The sequence below is a fragment of the Lycium barbarum genome, chromosome 7 (assembly GCF_019175385.1).
Source record: "Lycium barbarum isolate Lr01 chromosome 7, ASM1917538v2, whole genome shotgun sequence".
Taxonomy (NCBI): domain Eukaryota; kingdom Viridiplantae; phylum Streptophyta; class Magnoliopsida; order Solanales; family Solanaceae; genus Lycium; species Lycium barbarum.
The window spans coordinates 1,238,459-1,256,583 of NC_083343.1; the positions used below are offsets into that span (position 1 = coordinate 1,238,459).

General features: G+C 33.9%; 1 pseudogene; it reads right to left on the minus strand.

Annotated features, from left to right (window-relative positions):
* Positions 1–12,028: 12,028 nt before the first annotated feature.
* On the minus strand, positions 12,029–15,498 carry LOC132602852 (probably inactive leucine-rich repeat receptor-like protein kinase At5g48380; annotated as a pseudogene).
* Between the last annotated feature and the right edge of the window lie 2,627 nt (positions 15,499–18,125).

The following is an 18,125-nucleotide window of genomic DNA, read 5'->3' on the forward strand; positions in this document are numbered from 1 at the left end:
TATATAAAAACGAAATAGGAAAATAATATTTTTTTTTGTATTTTGTTAATGCTGTTATCAAATTAAAAAAAAATTAATGCTATTTCGTTAAGCATTTCACGAAATGCAATCAAATTAAAAAAAAATATTATATTTCCCTATTTCATTTTTGTATAAACGAAACAATTTTTTTTTTAAAATTTCGTTTTTTGTGTAAACGAAATAATTTTTTTTATTTTGTTTATACAAAAATGAAATAGGAAAATATAATATATATTTTTTTAATTTGATTGCATTTCGTGAAATAATTTTTTATTTGTTTCATTTATACAAAAATGAAATAGGGAAATATAATAAAAAAAAATATTGTATTTTCCTATTTCATTTCATTTTTGTAAAAAAAAGAACCTGATATTTTTTTCTGCGGACAATAATGTAGGCTCAATACATCAAGGATACGTAGACGTTCGGATAGTCATTTTAGGGGTTAAAAAGGTGCCCGAAGTAAGTTTTGTTTGAAAAAACTTAGTGTTTTTTCCAACTTTGACCAACGATTAGTCGTGTGTCAAGACTCCGAAACGTTAATATTTTATATAGAACTTGATATTTTTTTCTGCGGACAATAATGTAGGCCCAATACATCAAGGATACGTAGACGTTCGGATAGTCATTTTAGGGGTTGAAAAGGTGTCCGAAGTAAGTTTTGTTTGAAAAAACTTAGTGTTTTTTCCATACTTTGACCGACGATTAGTCGTGTGTCAAGACTCTAAAACGTCAACATTTTATATAGAACCTGATATTTTATTCTGCGTACTATAATGTAGGCTCAATACATCAAGGATACGTAAACGTTCGGATCGTCGTTTTAGGGGTTGAAAAGGTAGCCGAAGTAAATTTTGTTTAAGGTTTAAGTGTTTTATTTTTTAAGGTTTTGATTTAAGCGTGTTATTTTCTAATCAAGACATAATGTTATTTTGAATATAAATCTAATTCTAAAAAATATAAGGTGAAAAACTAGTTGTAAAGTGGTCAAACTTTATTTGGTCATAACTTTGCGCTCGGACGTCCGATTTACGCATTTCTTTTTTGAACTTGCGTATTTTTTCGAGATCTATGCGGACAAACTGCCGAAAGACAGTTTGGCCAAGCCGATTTTTTAAAAAAACACCTTTTATCTCATTCAATTTCAATTTTCCCCCAAATTGGCGTGAAATTTTCAGTTTTATTTACTTATAAGATGATGATACGCAATATATTTTAACGTAAAAATCCCAGGGTAATGTAGTTGTGAATGTCAATTTCACTTCTGCGGTTTCAATTTTTAAAAATAAAGCTGACTAATTTTCTCGACATATAAAGTTGACTAAAATAACCTTACAGTCAAACAAAACTTACTTCGGGCACCTTTTCAACCCCTAAAATGACTATCCGAACATCTATGTATCCTTGATGTATTGGGCCTACATTATTGTACGCAGAAAAAAATATCATGTTCTATATAAAATATTGACGTTTCGGAGTCTTGACACACGACTAATCGTTGGTCAAAGAATGGAAAAAACACTAAGTTTTTTCAAAAAAAAAAAAAAAAAGTTTACCAAATTTTTTTTCAGTGCTAAAAAAAAAAAATACTGCGCTAAAGGTAGTTTTAAAAAATATATAAATATTTTTTATCCTATTTCGTTGGTAGTCCAACGAAATAGGACAATTTTTTTTTTTTTTTTAATTTCGTTTTTGTTAATGCTGTTATCAAATAAAAAAAAAAATTAATGATATTTCGTTAACCATTTCACGAAATGCAATCAAATTAAAAAAAATTATTATATTTTCCTATTTCATTTTTGTATAAACAAAATAAAAAAATTATTTCGTTTACACAAAAAACGAAATTTAAAAAAAAAAATTGTTTCGTTTATAAAAAAATGAAATAGGGAAATATAATAATTTTTTTAATTTGATTGCATTTCGTGAAATGCTTAACGAAATAGCATTAATTTTTTTTTTAATTTGATAACAGCATTAACAAAATACAAAAAAAATATATATTATTTTCCTATTTCGTTTTTATATAAACGAAATACAAAAAAAAAATTATATTTTCCTATTTCGTTTTTTATATAAACGAAATAAAAAAAATATTTCGTTTATACAAAAAACGAAATTAAAAAAATTAAAAATTTGTCCTATTTCGTTGGACTACCAACGAAATAGGACAATTTTTTTTTTTTAATTTCGTTTTTGTTAGCCAAATAAAAAAACAATTTAATGCTATTTCGTTAAGCATTTCACGAAATGCAACCAAATTAAAGAAAATTATTATATTTCGCTATTTCATTTTTGTATAAACCAAATAAAAAAAAACTATTTCGTTTACACAAAAAAACGAAATAAAAAAAAATTGTTTCATTTATACAAAAATGAAATAGGGAAATATAATTTTTTTTTAATTTGGTTGCATTTCATGAAATGCTTAACGAAATAGCATTAATTTTTTTTTTATTTGGCTAACAATTTGGCTAGCAAAAACGAAATTAAAAAAAAATATTTTTATCCTATTTTGTTGGACTGCCAACGAAATAGGATAAAAAATATATAAATGTTTTTTATCCTATTTTGTTGGTAGTCCAACGAAATAGGCCAAAAATATTTTTATTTTTACTTTCGTTTTTTGTATAAACGAAATTTTAAAAAAATAAAATTTAATGCTATTTCGTTGGACTACCAACGAAATGCACCAAAATTAAAAAAAAAAAATTGACTGAAATAATTCGGGGATGAACAGTAAGGTGTGGGTATTTCGTTGGTTATCCAACGAAATACCCATTTTGGTCTAAAAAAAAAAAGACATACCATTTTTGTGTAATGGCCGTAAAAATAAGCCATTTTGTTTTCTTCCTCCTATACTTTTACTATTTACCATCGCGATGTATTTGAAAAGTCAAACTTCAAGGACTACGACTTGTTTCTTGAAAGTAGATTCGCTCAATGTCACGCTAGAGCATATTATTTAGCTTCTGTTTTTGAATCCCAAAATGCACAAGGAGGTGAGATGCGCGAACTGGTCCCAAAATCAACAGATACACACTTAGTAAACGGTGAGTATGTTGTATCTTTTTTGTTAGGCACCCAAATGATTAAAAAGTACTTGCTAATAGACACTGGAAGTGATTTATTTTGGTGGCAATGTGGACCATGTGAGGCTAATAAGTGCTACAATTAAGATCAACCTCTATATAACTCGAGTTTACAACTTTTTGAAATGTTTTGGATGTAGTAGAATTATATAGAAGTTGATCTTGATTATAGCACTTAATGGCCACCAAAGTAAATCGCTTCCGGTGTCTATTATCAAGTAATTTTTTTTATCATTTGAGTGCCTATCAAAAAAGATGCAACATACTCACCATTTATGAAGTGTCTATCTGTTGATTTTGGGACGAGTTCACGCATCTCACCTCCTTCTGCACCATTTTGGAATTCAAGAACCGAATCTAAATAAATCGCTCTAGCATGACATGCAGGAAGTCTAGTTTCAAGCGACTAGTCGTAGTCCTTGAAGTTTGACTTTTCAAATACATCGCGATGGTAAATAGTAAAAGTATAGCATGACATCGGTGTATCTGGATGCTTAGTTGGATCAAGAGACATAAATATTTTAGCTTGCATAATATAAGTGGAGTTGGTAGGGGATAGAGATTTTGCATTGCCCAACACAATAAGTAGAATTGAGAAAATAATTGACAAAAAGGTGAAAATGGAAGAGATTTTCCATTGGTATAGAACTTTAGAACAAGAAGGTATTTGCTAATTGCTTCAATTGGTTATGCATATACGTCCACTCTCAGGTTTATTTAACCTATTCAAATTTTATGCCAAAATAGGAAGAAACACTGAGTTAAATATGGAGGTCAGATTCTCTTGATTTTTTTTCTTCAATGAAAGAAAATACATAATTTTGAAAGAAGGACGTTCCTAAACAGAGCATTAATAAATGTCTCGTGGAATCTATGCTATTTAGGAACTTTATTTATGTAGCGTTGCTATTCACATTGTACTAATTAAGCTTCCTATTTTATTTATGTAGGTTTACTATTCACATTGTATTTATTAAGCTTCCTATTTTATTTATGTTGGTTTGCTCTTCACATTGTATCTATGTAGGAACTTATAGTCTTTGTCCTGTATAATCTGTCAGTTTTTTTAGAGGCTTCATTAACAGTGTCAGTTCGGTTATGATTTTCATCTTTGCATTAAGTTTTTCATATAACAAGATTTATGTTGGCATAAAATATGCGAATTTCAGGAAAGAAAGAAAGAATGGATTTAGAATTATTCAATGCTTTTAATATACGATTTTCTAAGTTACCTTTTAGAATTGCATTGGAGTACATAATGTTCTATATTTAAGAAGGGAAGAAAAACCAAGATGGTCGCTTGGTCAAGTTAAGGCACCGAGTGCCAATCACGGCTCGATATGAAATTGGGCCGTGACATAAAAATTACTAATAAACGTCCTAATTAGATTAGATGGACAAAATTGACCACGTGGAGTGTCACTTGGCACACTTTTATAACTAAAATCGGTGTGTGCCAGATGCACCAACAGCTATTCATAAGTTCCTACATAACAATGTGAATAGAAAATCTACATAAATGAAATAGGAAGCTTAATAAATACTATGTAAATAGCAAACCTACATAAATAAAATAGGAAGCTTAATAAATACTATGTGAATAGCAAACCTACATAAATAAAATAGGAAGCTTAATTAATACAATGTGAATAGCAAACCTACATAAATAAAGTTCCTAAATAGCATAGGTTCCATGAGATTTATTAATTCTCTGTTTAGGAATGTCTTTCTTTCATATTCATTTGACAAAAAATATCAAGAGAATCAGATCTGCATATTTAACTTTGTGTTTCTTCCTATTTTGCCATAAAATTTGAATAGGTAACAAGAAATTTAAATCACTACATATTCATAACCAATTTAAGCAATTAGAAAAATACCTTCTTATACTAAAGTGCTATACCAATGGAAAACTTCATCCATTTTCCCCTTTTGATGTCAATTATTTTCTCAATTCTACTTACTGTGTTGGACAATGCAAAATCTCTATCCCCTCTCAACTCCACTTATATTATGCAAGCTAGAAAAAAATTTATGTCACTTGATCCAACTAAGCTTCCGGATCCTCCGATGCCATCTTATACTTTCACTGTTTACCATCGCGACATATTTGAAAAATCAAACTTCAAGACATATTTGAAAAATCAAACTTCAAGGACTACGACTTGTTGCTTGAAAATAGACTTGCTCAATGTCAAGCTAGAGCAAGTTATTTATCTACCATTCTTGAATCTAAGACGCATAATACGTTGATATTATTTGATTAATTGACCTACATAATAAAACTAAAATAAAAAGAAAGCATAAAAATTATTGAGAGAAAAATCATTTCCTAAACAAGACTCCTATAGAGAGTACTACAGATGCTACTGTGTTTATTGTGTGAGAGAGACGACAGATCCTCAATTTATAGAAGTCCAAAACTTTTACTCTATGAAAGAATTATTCAAATATGGAAAAGATCTTTTTTCACCAAGGAAACCTTTGCTATCAAGAAAACCTTTTAGAAATAAAAAACAATTATGGTATAATCCAAATAAGGTAAGAAATTCAGGGCAAATCTTAGCAGTATAAATACACTCAATTTTTTTTTTTAAAGAATGTGTGTTTTGTTGAGGTGTCGGGTTTTCCTTGGATGTGGGAAATTGGGAATTGGTTGGATTGGACATTGTTACCATTGGCCCTTGCGCTCGCGGTTTAGTTGAGAATTGAGATATCTATTGTGGTTTGGAGATGTCACACCCTAATCTCGCTAGGGTGTGATGGGCACCCGACCCTTACTTAGAGCCGAGCGAACCCTCTGACTCTTAATACACACATAACCTCTTTGGACCTTTAAATCAAATAAACATGAAATACATAGTAAGGCTTCCAGAAATATTCTTTTTCTTTGCTCTCAAATCAAACAAAATCTGTAACCATATGGAATTTATCACATACTACAGAATAACACATCGGCTGATGGAGCCGGTTACAACACTGACATTCTATACCCACGACTCTGTCTGCAAAGTCTCTAACTTCGAACAAAACATCATAGCACATATACTCTGACTCGGCAACACTCCAGGAGCAAATGGAGTTGCCAATCCAGCTGAAGCATCTTCTAGCAATGTCCTTTACTCATCTGGGTGTACCTGCGTGGCATAAAACGCAGCCCCCGAAGAAAGGGGGTCAGTACGAAATATGTACTGAGCATGTAAGGCATGGAATACAGAAAAGAGGATCATAACTGAAACAGAGATTTACCAGAATCAAGTATGACCTTTTAAAGCATCAAATCACTTGCCTTTTTAAATGAAAATCATGCATATCCATATCATATATCATATATATAGATAACGTGTCCCGGCTCTCCTGTGAGGGACTCGGTGGGTAAAATCATACATGTCCACATCATATATCATATATGCGTAACGTGTCCCGGCCCTCCAGTGAGGGACTCGGTGGATAGAATTATGCATGTCACATCATATATCATGTATACATATAACGTGTCCCGGCCCTCTATTGAGGGACTCGGTGGATAGAATCATGCATGTCAGAGTCATATACCATATATACATAACGTGTCCCGGCCCTCTATTGCGGGTCTCGGTGAATAAAGTCATCATATTCCATCCTGGCTGCCATCCCCGTATCATCATATCATCATATACATATACATATAACGTGTCCCGGCCCGCAAGTGAGAGAGACTCGGTGAACAATGCAGAGGAGTGCGCACGAGAACATATCCTGGCCCGGGCTCAGTGAAAGACATACTGAGGCTTGCACGAACAGAGTAGTGCGAAACCATATGCACATAAATCAAGACTCGATAAACAAGTATACTTACTGACACCTGAAGGCTCAGAAACAAGTCTCGGATCAATCCGACTTAGTATAAGAAAGTTATGGACGTTTGAAGTACAGAACCTTCTACGAACATTTCAGAAGCCATTTTTGGAAAATCGAAGCAACAATCATATCAAGTACCTTTCGGATATCATATGGATCAAATCAAATATAGCTTTTGGAATCATATGTACATATCAAAATGTATCAAAGACTTAACGGAATAATCAGACGTGCTATCATTTGAAAATCAAGACATTAGCCATATCACTTATCTCTCGAATGCCAATTCGGAAACATATCAAGTAGATCTTCAGACAACATAGATACGCATCAAAATCATATGAAACAGCTTATGGAAATCAAGGATATTAGCCATCCTAGTGGCTCTTAGAATAGGAATTTCTTTGCAATCATACATATACGTCATTTGTTCGTTTCATAAAGATCATGCCAAAAGAAAGAAAGGGTAAGCCTTACATACCTAGAAGATGATTCTCGACTTTCAACTTACTTCCCGTCTTGCAACTCGCTTAAGAATTATTCGTAGCCTCGTAATCTACATATGGAATTATTCATAGTATCATTAGGATCATTGTCGTACGTTCGTCTCGAAACTTTAATTAAAACCCTTTTAAATTCTGCCGAAATTCGGACAGCATTTCCCCTGTTTATATGCCTAGCCCGAGATTCCAATTCAATAGCCAACAACATCAACAACCATGCGAATAGTAGTAATACCATTTCCAACACCAACGTATGCCATAAAACAGTCCGCACACTGTTTTTCTAAATTTCTCAACCAACCAAATTTGCGATATAACTATTTAATAATTTTATTTCCGTAAAGGAGTCGAAATTCATATGAACGACATCAATAACAACATCTTCCACGTTTTACAAGTTAAATACATTTATTTTCATCCAAAAGTCTCTTCAAATCTCGTTCCATAATTCACAATACCAACAAACGAATTTATCAGGCTATTCTCTCCGTTCTAATCCGTTAAAACTCTAAATAAACTCGTTAACAATGAAAAAGAACCTTATTCATACCTTAATCATGCATCCACCACGTTATCACTCTTCTCCTTGGTTGATTCTTAGCTCAAATTGAAGACAACGCAGCGTAGAACACTTTTCTCTTCATGGGCTTCGGGATTCGGGGCTCAGATTTTGGTCAAAATTGGTTTTTCTTCTCTCCAAGGCTCTTCTCTCTCTTTTTCCAGAACTTTCTGGTGTTTTGGTATGAAAATTGAGGAGAAAAGGGCTGATATGTCACTTAAATAGACATGGGTCATGGGCCTAACCCGGTTGGGCCCGGATGGGGCCTAGCCCACTGATCTTTCTGCCTTAAAACGTTTGTATCTCCTTATACCGACGTCACCTATGGACCCACGACCTATGGTTGGAAAGATAATTCAATTATCTACAACTTTCATTCTGGGAGTTTTCCCAAATTCCCAAACACTGATGGGGTTATGGCCTCCCGAAGTCAGATCACCCAAAAACGTAACTTAAACATATTTGTTTGGAGGGCTTCCACTTTGATTTGGCTCAAGGGTCCTTCTTGAGTTGTGTTTAACTTCACATATGTGATTCATATAACTTGTCACGTGTTCCTAAAAAAATCTCGATGTGTGGGCCCCACCTCCGCTTATGAATAATCCGACGTACAAAAATACGAAATATAATACTATCAATCGTGAGTTTAAATTATGTAGTAACGACGTGATTGTCAATGTTTGAGGAAGCACGTGTCACGCTCAGGCTCTAAAAATGCGGGGTATAACAGGAGATCTGGTGGAGTATCGCGATAAGGGACTGAGGATACGAGCGAGATGTAGTGGTTTTGGGAGGGGGGGGGGGGGGGGGGGGGGGGAGTTCCCAAATGTGTCACTCCCCCAATTATTAAACAAGTTCGCGGGTCGTCCTGCTTTGCAAGTTTCGACAATGATCCCCCGAGGTCCTTCTAGTGGTATCCGCACAAATCTAATGAGAGCATTGTCTATAGAGAGAAGTTAGAGAGAAAAAATTTCAGATCAATCAACTACTAGTAGCAAAGAAGCATTTGCTATAGCTTTTGATTTGTTTGGTTGCTAATTTGAAGCAATGACACTAGTGGCTACATTTTATATTAAATCAACTTAAGCTCGCAATTGCATTCGCGCTTATCATGTCATTATACTCTACATCTCAGAGCCGAATTTGTTAGGGAGAGCTTTACCCCCAAATGTGGAACTTCCTAGCGTGAATTTAGATTAATCGAAGCCCCAATATGAATATCGAACACTGGATGTGAAAGCATAAAAGATTTGTTATTGCTCTTGTCACGACCCGACTAGGGGGCCGCGACGAGCACCCGGTGCTAGCCCACCCGGGCACCCCTTTCGCTTACTCTTATACTTACATCTAGGTGAGCCATATAATTAAACACGCATTGCCATTCATTCGTCAACTAGTCCCATTGGACGACATTACCATTATATCATAATTGGCGTCTATGCCACATCAAATGTACATGGGCCAACGCGGCCGACAAAATGATATACAAAACATAGGCCGACAAGGCCAGACATATCTAAACATATACACGTGACTACGAGCCTCTAAGAGAGTATGACATATCACATGAGCGGGACAGGACCCCGCTATGCCCATAATTATATACACAAAAGAATAAGTACCCAAAAGATATGGCTCCGAAGGAAATGGAGCTCTCTATGTAATCTCTGAAAAAGGCAGCTATGGATCAAGTCTGTCTCCCTGTACACCTGCGGACATGACGCAGCGTCCACAAACAAAAGGACGTCAGTACAAAGAATGTACTGAGTATGTAAATCATGATCAACATCGATATGTAAGCATAATGAACAACATATGAAATATCATAGGAGGGGAGACAATAATATCATCGTCATAGCACTTACCTGCCTTTCATAGGGACTTTCCATTTTTCATACGTATTTGTACATCTACGTCATCATCCGTATTCCATAATAGTATCCGTACCATAATTGTGCTTGTATTCGTATACATAGTCTTATCACATTCATATTCATATTATATACTTAGTCATTTCATATACATAACATTTACATAGCATATCCGACCTCATAGGATCGGTGTTTTATACATACTTGGCCAACCAAGGCTCAAGGTTACTCATACCTGGCCCTACCAAGGCTTCAGGGTTATCCGTACCATCTGCAGAGGTGTGCGCGCATTTCGTAATCGTATACATACTTTATACATATTCATATACATATATCCTACCCGGCGTTATAAGCTCGGGGTTTCATTATAGCCCTCCATAGGCATATATGAGTATACTAGCCCGTAGGCACCTTTAACATCATTATTATATCATCATCATTACTATCATCATCATTATCGCTACATCTATATCATAAGCTTACTCGTCATACGAGGTGCGTAGTACATTCGTAGCACATCTCAAGGATTGTGAGCTTATGAACGGAATATCAATCATTCGAAGACATCATACTCATGTAGAGGATTCAAGAGTTTGGCCAAAGAACCATGCCTTATGAAAGAAGGGGTTAGCCTTACATACCTTTTCGTCGGACTATGCTAGCGTCTATACCTTCATTAATATCATAACAATGGCCATTAGTCGTTCACCTCATCTACATTATCTAGATTTCTCAATTTGCTTCTAATTCACCCATATTTATGATCATAACATCCAACTTCGTCCATTTGTCTAAAGTGTCTAGCTCATGATCTTAATACCATTTATAACACATTCGTGTCTCAACACAACAACGTTCATAATTCAATTCAAACTATTCCTCAAAATGTCACTATTCATCATTCATGACCTACTTGACCATATTTTCTACAATCCATGTATTGTAATTCTCCAATACCTTAAACATCATATAAATATCATGAATCTTACCTTAGAAGTTGTAGGAACAAGCTTTGGTTGGTAATACTCCACTTTGAGCAAAACCCTAGTTTTTCTCCATTTGGGTTTCTTGACTTGGATAATCTTTGATGATGTTCTTACTCTTGATTCACTTATTTAATGATGTTGATCCTCAAATATCCTTGAAAACTTGTGTAACAAATGTAGAGAGAAGTTTTAGAGAGAAGTGGTGAAATGTGGAAATGAAATAAAACAAGTGTTGGTCCCTTTATTTAATGAATTGTAAAATATGTGTTGAGGTGAACAGTGGTCGTCCATCATGATTTACGGCCCGTATTGCAGTTTACGGACCGTCCCTCGCGATCGTCTTTAACCATTTCCAGAACCAGAAGCTTTGGCTGCTTGCATGGTGATTTACGACCATGGTTTACGGGCCGTAAATCACTTTACGGTCCGTCCTCCAGGTCGTATTTTACCATTTCTCGACTGGCAGAAAGTTGAAGCCTTGCATGACAGTTTACGACCTGCTAGTTTACGGACCGTATACCAGTTTATAGTCCATCCTAGCACTTTATGACCACTGGGCAGTTGCAATTCTGCAACTTCCCACATTTCTTAGACTTCTCATTTTAATCACCCACGTCCATGCACATGCATTGCTCACCTTATATCTCATCTTAACTTAGCCAACTTCCTCATCTCACATCGAATACCTTCGAAACCTCGCCTAAGGTCATCAAACGTCATTTCTTGCCCATGGACATCATGCACTCATATTCATCACTAGTTCATTCACTTTCGTACCAACGGAAAAATTTCTGAGGTGTAACAGCTCCGCAATCTAATTATAGCTTCTGTATTTGCTTCAGCGGATATTTGACATGTACCCTTTGTCTGTTGCTATATGCTTTTTTTTTTTCTCCTTTTCACTATCTCCAATTATCTTATTCATTACTTTTTTATTCTTAACAAATTATATTATATAAGTGTTGTGGAAGCTGGTTGACTATGACAAGTGTCCTTATCTTTTCTTGTTATTCAGTTTCACTTTGCTATGATGCTATTTTCTAATTCATGTGTTGTGCTAAACATTATAGCTAGGTTTATCAAATATTGCATTATAGGAAACATCAATTTAGGAATACATACACCTCTTGCTAAAGGAAGAATAAACCATAGAAAGTAGAATTCTAAAGTAGTAGCTTTTAGCCAGCGGCGCAGCCAGTATTTTTAATTAACAAGTCTGGACTACAATCCTTTTCGCCTAGCCAGTTTTGGATAGATTATTTATACATATTAAATAATTTTTAACACAAATACAAGGGTTTGAATGACGGTGGCTCGTTCTCGCTTCTAGTCCTCATGCAACTGTATTTCAGGGTCCCCTATTTGGTCATCCACTCGAGCAATCGCAGCAACAGTCTGATACACTTGTTGCATTGTTGGCCTTTGATCAGGAATGAATTTCATGCAGTTACTTGCAAGTTCAAGCAGCTGCATTACCATAGCATTATATCCTTGACCTAACAGTAGTTTATCCACATCTAGAGGACTGGCAAAAGAGCTGCTGGAAAAATTAAGAGTCGAACAACTCAATTCATAAGATTCTTTCCTTGTTAAAAGCTCGAGAAGCACAACCCCGAATCGATAGACATCTTTCTTGTATGTTGTAAAGTCTAAAGACTCGACTATTGGCAGTAGACTCAAGTTCGAATCTATGTCATTTGTTTTTGCAAGTGTTGCCTCCCAAAAATTGGATAACTTGGGATCGAAATTTTCATCGAGCAAGATGCATTGTGTGCTTATGCTACCATGTACAACATGGAATTTTCCACCATCATGAAGCCAAGCCAAGGCTTTCGCGACGCCAAAAACAATTTTAACCCTTAGAGGAAAATCCAAGAGTCTTGCCTTGTCGTCGGTTGAGTGCAACCATTCATGTAAGTTTCCATTATGCATGTACTTGTAAACAAGAAGTCGCTCGTCCCTTTCAGAACAAAAGCCGATTAGAGGGTCTAAATTCGGATGCCTCAGACTACCCAGAGTTGTAATCTCAGAAACAAACTCTTCTTCCAAATTCTCGAAACTTTGGAGCCTCTTTATGGCAACTGTCCATCCATTTGGGACCAGTGCTTTGTACACTTTCCCCAGCATTCCATTCCCGATTTCATTGTCTTGGCTGAAATTCGAAGTCGCTTTTGATAATTCCATAAAACTCATTCTTGTAACAATCTTCTCCAACTTTAAAATCTGAGGAAAAGAATATATCTACAATTAGCACATTATTTTTCTCCTCTACAACCACAGTTTTGATTTAGTATCCCCTCTGTCCCAATTTATGTGACATAGTCTGAGAAGATTTTTAGAACTTATGGTCTTAAACGTGGCATAACACTTGTGTGGCTATAATAGCTTGTCACTAAGAGTATAATAAATGAGAAGTTTAAGTTAAATTATTTCAAAATTTAGAAAGCTATCGTCTGCCATTCTTTTTTGAACGAACTAATAGCTTGTTTGGTCAAGCTTCTAAAATCAGCTTATTTTGAAAAATATTTTTTTTGAAAAGTACTTTTTAAAAAAGTACTTTTTGTGAGAAGCAGTTTGTGTTTGGCCAATTAATTTAAAAAGTACTTTTGAGCAACAATTAGCGTTTGACCAAGCTTCTAAAATCAACTTATTTTGAAAAGTACTTTTTTTACAAAGTGCTTTTTTAAAATAGTACTTTTTGTGAGAAGTAATTTGTGTTTGGCCAATTAATTTAAAAAGTACTTTCGAGCAACAATTAGCGTTTGACCAATCTTCTAAAATCAGCTTATTTTGAAAAGAATTTTTTTAAAAAGTGCTTTTTAAAAAAAGTACTTTTTGTGAGAAGTAATTTGTGTTTGGCCAATTAATTTAAAAAGTACTTTTGAGCAGCAATTAGCGTTTGACCAAGCTTTTAAAAAGTACTTTCAAGTGTATTTTTCTCAAAAGTGCTTTTCAAAAAAGTGTTTCCGGGGAAAAGCCACTTTTTTTTTTAGCTTCAGCTACTCCCCAAAAGTATTTATTTTCTCTCAAAAGCTTGTCAAACACCTAACTTTTTTTAAATAAGCACTTTTTGAAAAGAAAAGAAAAAAGTACTTTTGGAGAAAAATAAGCTTGATCAAACAGGCTATAAGTGTATTTTTCTCAAAAGTGCTTCTAGAAAAAAACTGTTTTTTTTAGCTTTTGAAAAACTGTTTCTATTACTCTCCAAAAGTACTTATTTTCTCCTAAAAGCTTGTCAAACACCTCACTTTTTTCTTAAATAAGCACTTTTTGAAAAGAAAAGAAAAAAGTACTTTTGGAGAAAAATAAGCTCGGCCAAACAGGCTATAAGTGTATTTTTCTCAAAAGTGCTTCTAGGAAAAAACTACTTTTTTAGCTTTTGAAAAACTATTTTTGGTACTCTCCAAAAGTACTTATTTTATCCCAAAAGCTTAGCCAAACACCTCACCTTTTAAAAAATAAGTACTTTTTTAAAAAAAAAAAATATTTTTGGAAAAAAATAAACTTGGTCAAACAGACTATAAGAAGGAAATACTTTACATGAACTGAAACATACGGACTACTTTATTTTCGAGGTGCAGTTAAAGAAGGAAAAAGACGGTTGAAAGTTGGGAAAATGTTTACCTTCGGGTTGTTGTTGACTTCTTCTACTTCAGGCCATTCACTTCTATCTATTACCATTACCTTTGTTCTCTTCTTGATCAATAGAAGCATCTTTTTTACAGCAAGTAAACCGAAGGAGAAAAGATATATACCAAGTAAAGTAAAAAGCGACCAACCCGTCACAAAACCACTAATAAAGAGAGTATGACGGTTCCATACGTGTTTATTCCATACGTGTTTATGAGGACACAATCTCAGAGGTTTACCACAAAGTCCTGGATTATTTGCATTAACTTTCAGCTGGAATAGTGGCATTAATAAAATTTGGCACTGGCCCTGTCAACATGTTGTCGGTAACATTAAAAGTCTTAAGTCGATCGAATAGGCCAATTGCAGGTGGGATCGAACCTTCTAGTCTATTGTTGTCCAATTTGAGGTTATTAAGAAAAGAGCATTTTGCAATGTCGGTTGGGATCTCGCCTGATAATTGGTTGCTCGAGAGATCAAGATTTACAATAAAACCGATTATTTTTAATATATCCGAAGGGATGGATCCATGTAGCTTGTTGCTTGAAAGATCAAGAGAAGTTAAAGAAGTGCACTTTTTAAGGCCTCGTGGAAACTTACCCTTTAGTCCCATGTCTGGAAGACTAATGCTTAAAACTTTGTTCTCATCAAAATGCCAGCATTGTATTCCTGTAAATTTGCATATGAAACCTTCTGTCTGATTATCGAAATTCCATGTAGAATTCAAGTAATTTAAAGGGTCTTCCAATGAATCTTTAATCGATTTCAAGCAATCGATGTCACTTTGTAGCGCGTTGCATCTTAGAGAAAAGCTGCAAACTATGAAAAATGGTAGTACTAAGTAAAGAATGATGCAGCTGCTCATTTTGTGAGTGAAATATTTTGTTTTAGAATGCATTGCCTTCATCAGCAGGACCATGAAATTTATTGAGTTATTTGCGTTGGCAATTGTGGTGTCATTTACAAATTGACTTATGCAAAGGGACAGCAGTTGACTTGGGTCAAGCACGGCAGAATATTTCCACACTGCCAACTGTTTTTCTTCGTTTTCTTTTAACTTCTTATAATGCAATATTTAGATTTATTTAGTATGTTTGCTATGACACAAGTTTATTCTTTGCGAAAAATATTTTTTTCTGAAAATTTGGCCGGTAAGTGCTAGACGGGGAGCGTTGGAGCAAGTTCAAGTTTTTTTTTTTTTTTTTAAAAAAAGAAAAAAAAAAGCAATTTCTGACAGGCGTCTTGTCGGAAATTCGTTGGAATTTGGCTTGTCGTTTTTTCGACCGATTCCATCGAAATTGTTCGTAAAATTTTTCCTTTTACTAGTAGAGTGAGTTCGAGCGATGGAATCAACCAATTGACACTTTGTGTCATAGTAGGCTGCCTACATTACACCCCTTAGGTGACCTTTCCGTGCAAAATCAACTTCTAAACAAAAAATTGGGCTCTCAAAGACTCAAAGAAGCAGGTCAGCCAGACATCTTCAATATATTCATTTTAATATTTCTTTTTTCACTCTTAGTATTACTGCTGAAAAAAGTTGGCATCTTTTCCTTGTTATTTTTTTTGTTGGACAATGATAATTGTTCAATTTTACATATATAATGCAAAAATACTATCAGGGAAAATGGTACATTAAAGATTATTAATAATATTAGCCAATGATAGTATTTGGATAGTATTGATAATAAAAGTCTAATTACTGATTGGTGTAATTGATATGAAACTAAAAGTTGAAGACGACAACAAAAATGAATTTCTTCCACATGTAGTAAAGGTCGTCTAAACCAAATTTTGGGCCATTAAAAACTCAAAGAAGCAAGTCAGCCACGCGTATTGAATTAAATTTATGTCCCAACCAGTTAAAAAGCACTAATAACACAAACAAAATATTTATTTTATTACCATTAGTTATAAGAAGATGGAAATTATATAAATGAAATGCATATTTTTTGGTTAACATCAAAAAATCATTAGGAAAGACTACCGCCTCTTGTTTATGCAACATATATTTTTGAAACATATGTGTCTGAAACCGTGTTCTTGGAGGGCACATACTTCGTAAAATAATTCAAATTAATCTTTTTCTAGTAAATAAAAGACCTCTAAAATTGAGAAGAGAATATTATTATTAAGAAAAGGGAGAGTCCAAACTTTTATATTTTGTTCTAACAACATGTGTCTGTATAAATAACTGTAATTATAATTGAGATTGAAATTCTGAGTCAAATTATCAACATTTTTCTGGAGAGACAAAAAATGTAGGATGGTCGAATCTCTCTCTCTCAAATTCATTCTTTTCTTCATTTTAAACGTGAAAGCGAACCGACTTAATTATATATATTATTCTAAACATGCTTTTATGATATGATTATTTTATTGAGTAATTGCAACATTCTATTAACGTAAAGACAAGGGCAAATAAGTTTAAGGAACATTCAAGCTCTTTTTAAAAGGGAAAAAAACAGTTAATAAAATATATATACCTTGGGAAAAAAGGAACCAAAACTAATTTCGTTAAATCCTAAATTAGAGATAATTATCATATACTAAATTGTTTTATTTTCTCTTCTCTCATGCCATGATGACTTGTACTCATCAAGATTCGAAGTATATTTGATTATTTGAACTCTATAAAATTACCGATTTCGATCATTTACAACACACAAAATGTTGTGCATAAATTATGGTATTGTATTAATGTTAATGCATAGATTAAATTATTGTTAAGTACCTTCAAAATTGGTAGATTAATGTTTGACTTTCTTGTAACTCCCTTCACAATGAAAGTCAATCTTTCAGAAGATAGTGGTGAAACTGTTATTCTCCTTATCGTTGATGTATCCATTTCTCTCCAGCATCATTTTTCTACTCTTCTTCTTATCTGCTTTAGTTTCTTCCTTGTCTCTTCAAAAGAAGAAAAATTTCTTTGAGTATTATGAATGGTAATGGAAGGAATTTTGAGAAAGAATTTAAATCATGAGGGAAAGCATTTAAAGACCTACTTTATTTGATATTATATATACAATGAAAGAATTTAAATCATGACGACAATAGAAGGCAGTGAAATCATTTAAAGAACTGCTTTATTTGATGTTGTATAAACAATAGCATGATGGACAAGACAACAACAAACTGTAATTCAAATTATACAACCATAACGAAATCATATACATAGTAATAACATAGACTACAATAATGGTAGAAATGTCAGGAAAAACCCAAACAATAAAGTAAATTACAAGCCTACTGGGGGAAATATAGGGGTAATTCCTTTGTCCTTTCTTTAAGACAAAGGAAAAGGAAAAGGAAAAGGAAAAGAAAGTTAACGTAGGCTAGTGGGTGCAACCGCTATTTGGTGAACTGATGTGGAAATAGTAAGGAAGAGAGGAAGTTTAATTAAGAAAATTGAAAAAGGTGCATTTGGAGAAATAGTAGAGGAGGTGTCATTTGGAAAACTGAAGAAGTGATTGTTCGGTGTGTAAATGCATAAAAGGAAAAGTACGGGAAAAAGGCAAAAAGATGATATAAAAAATAAATGTCTTTCTAAGCTTTTGATACCTGTCACGTCACATGGCCTTAATCCCGGAATTATATAGATATATAGATGCTTTAACCCATTT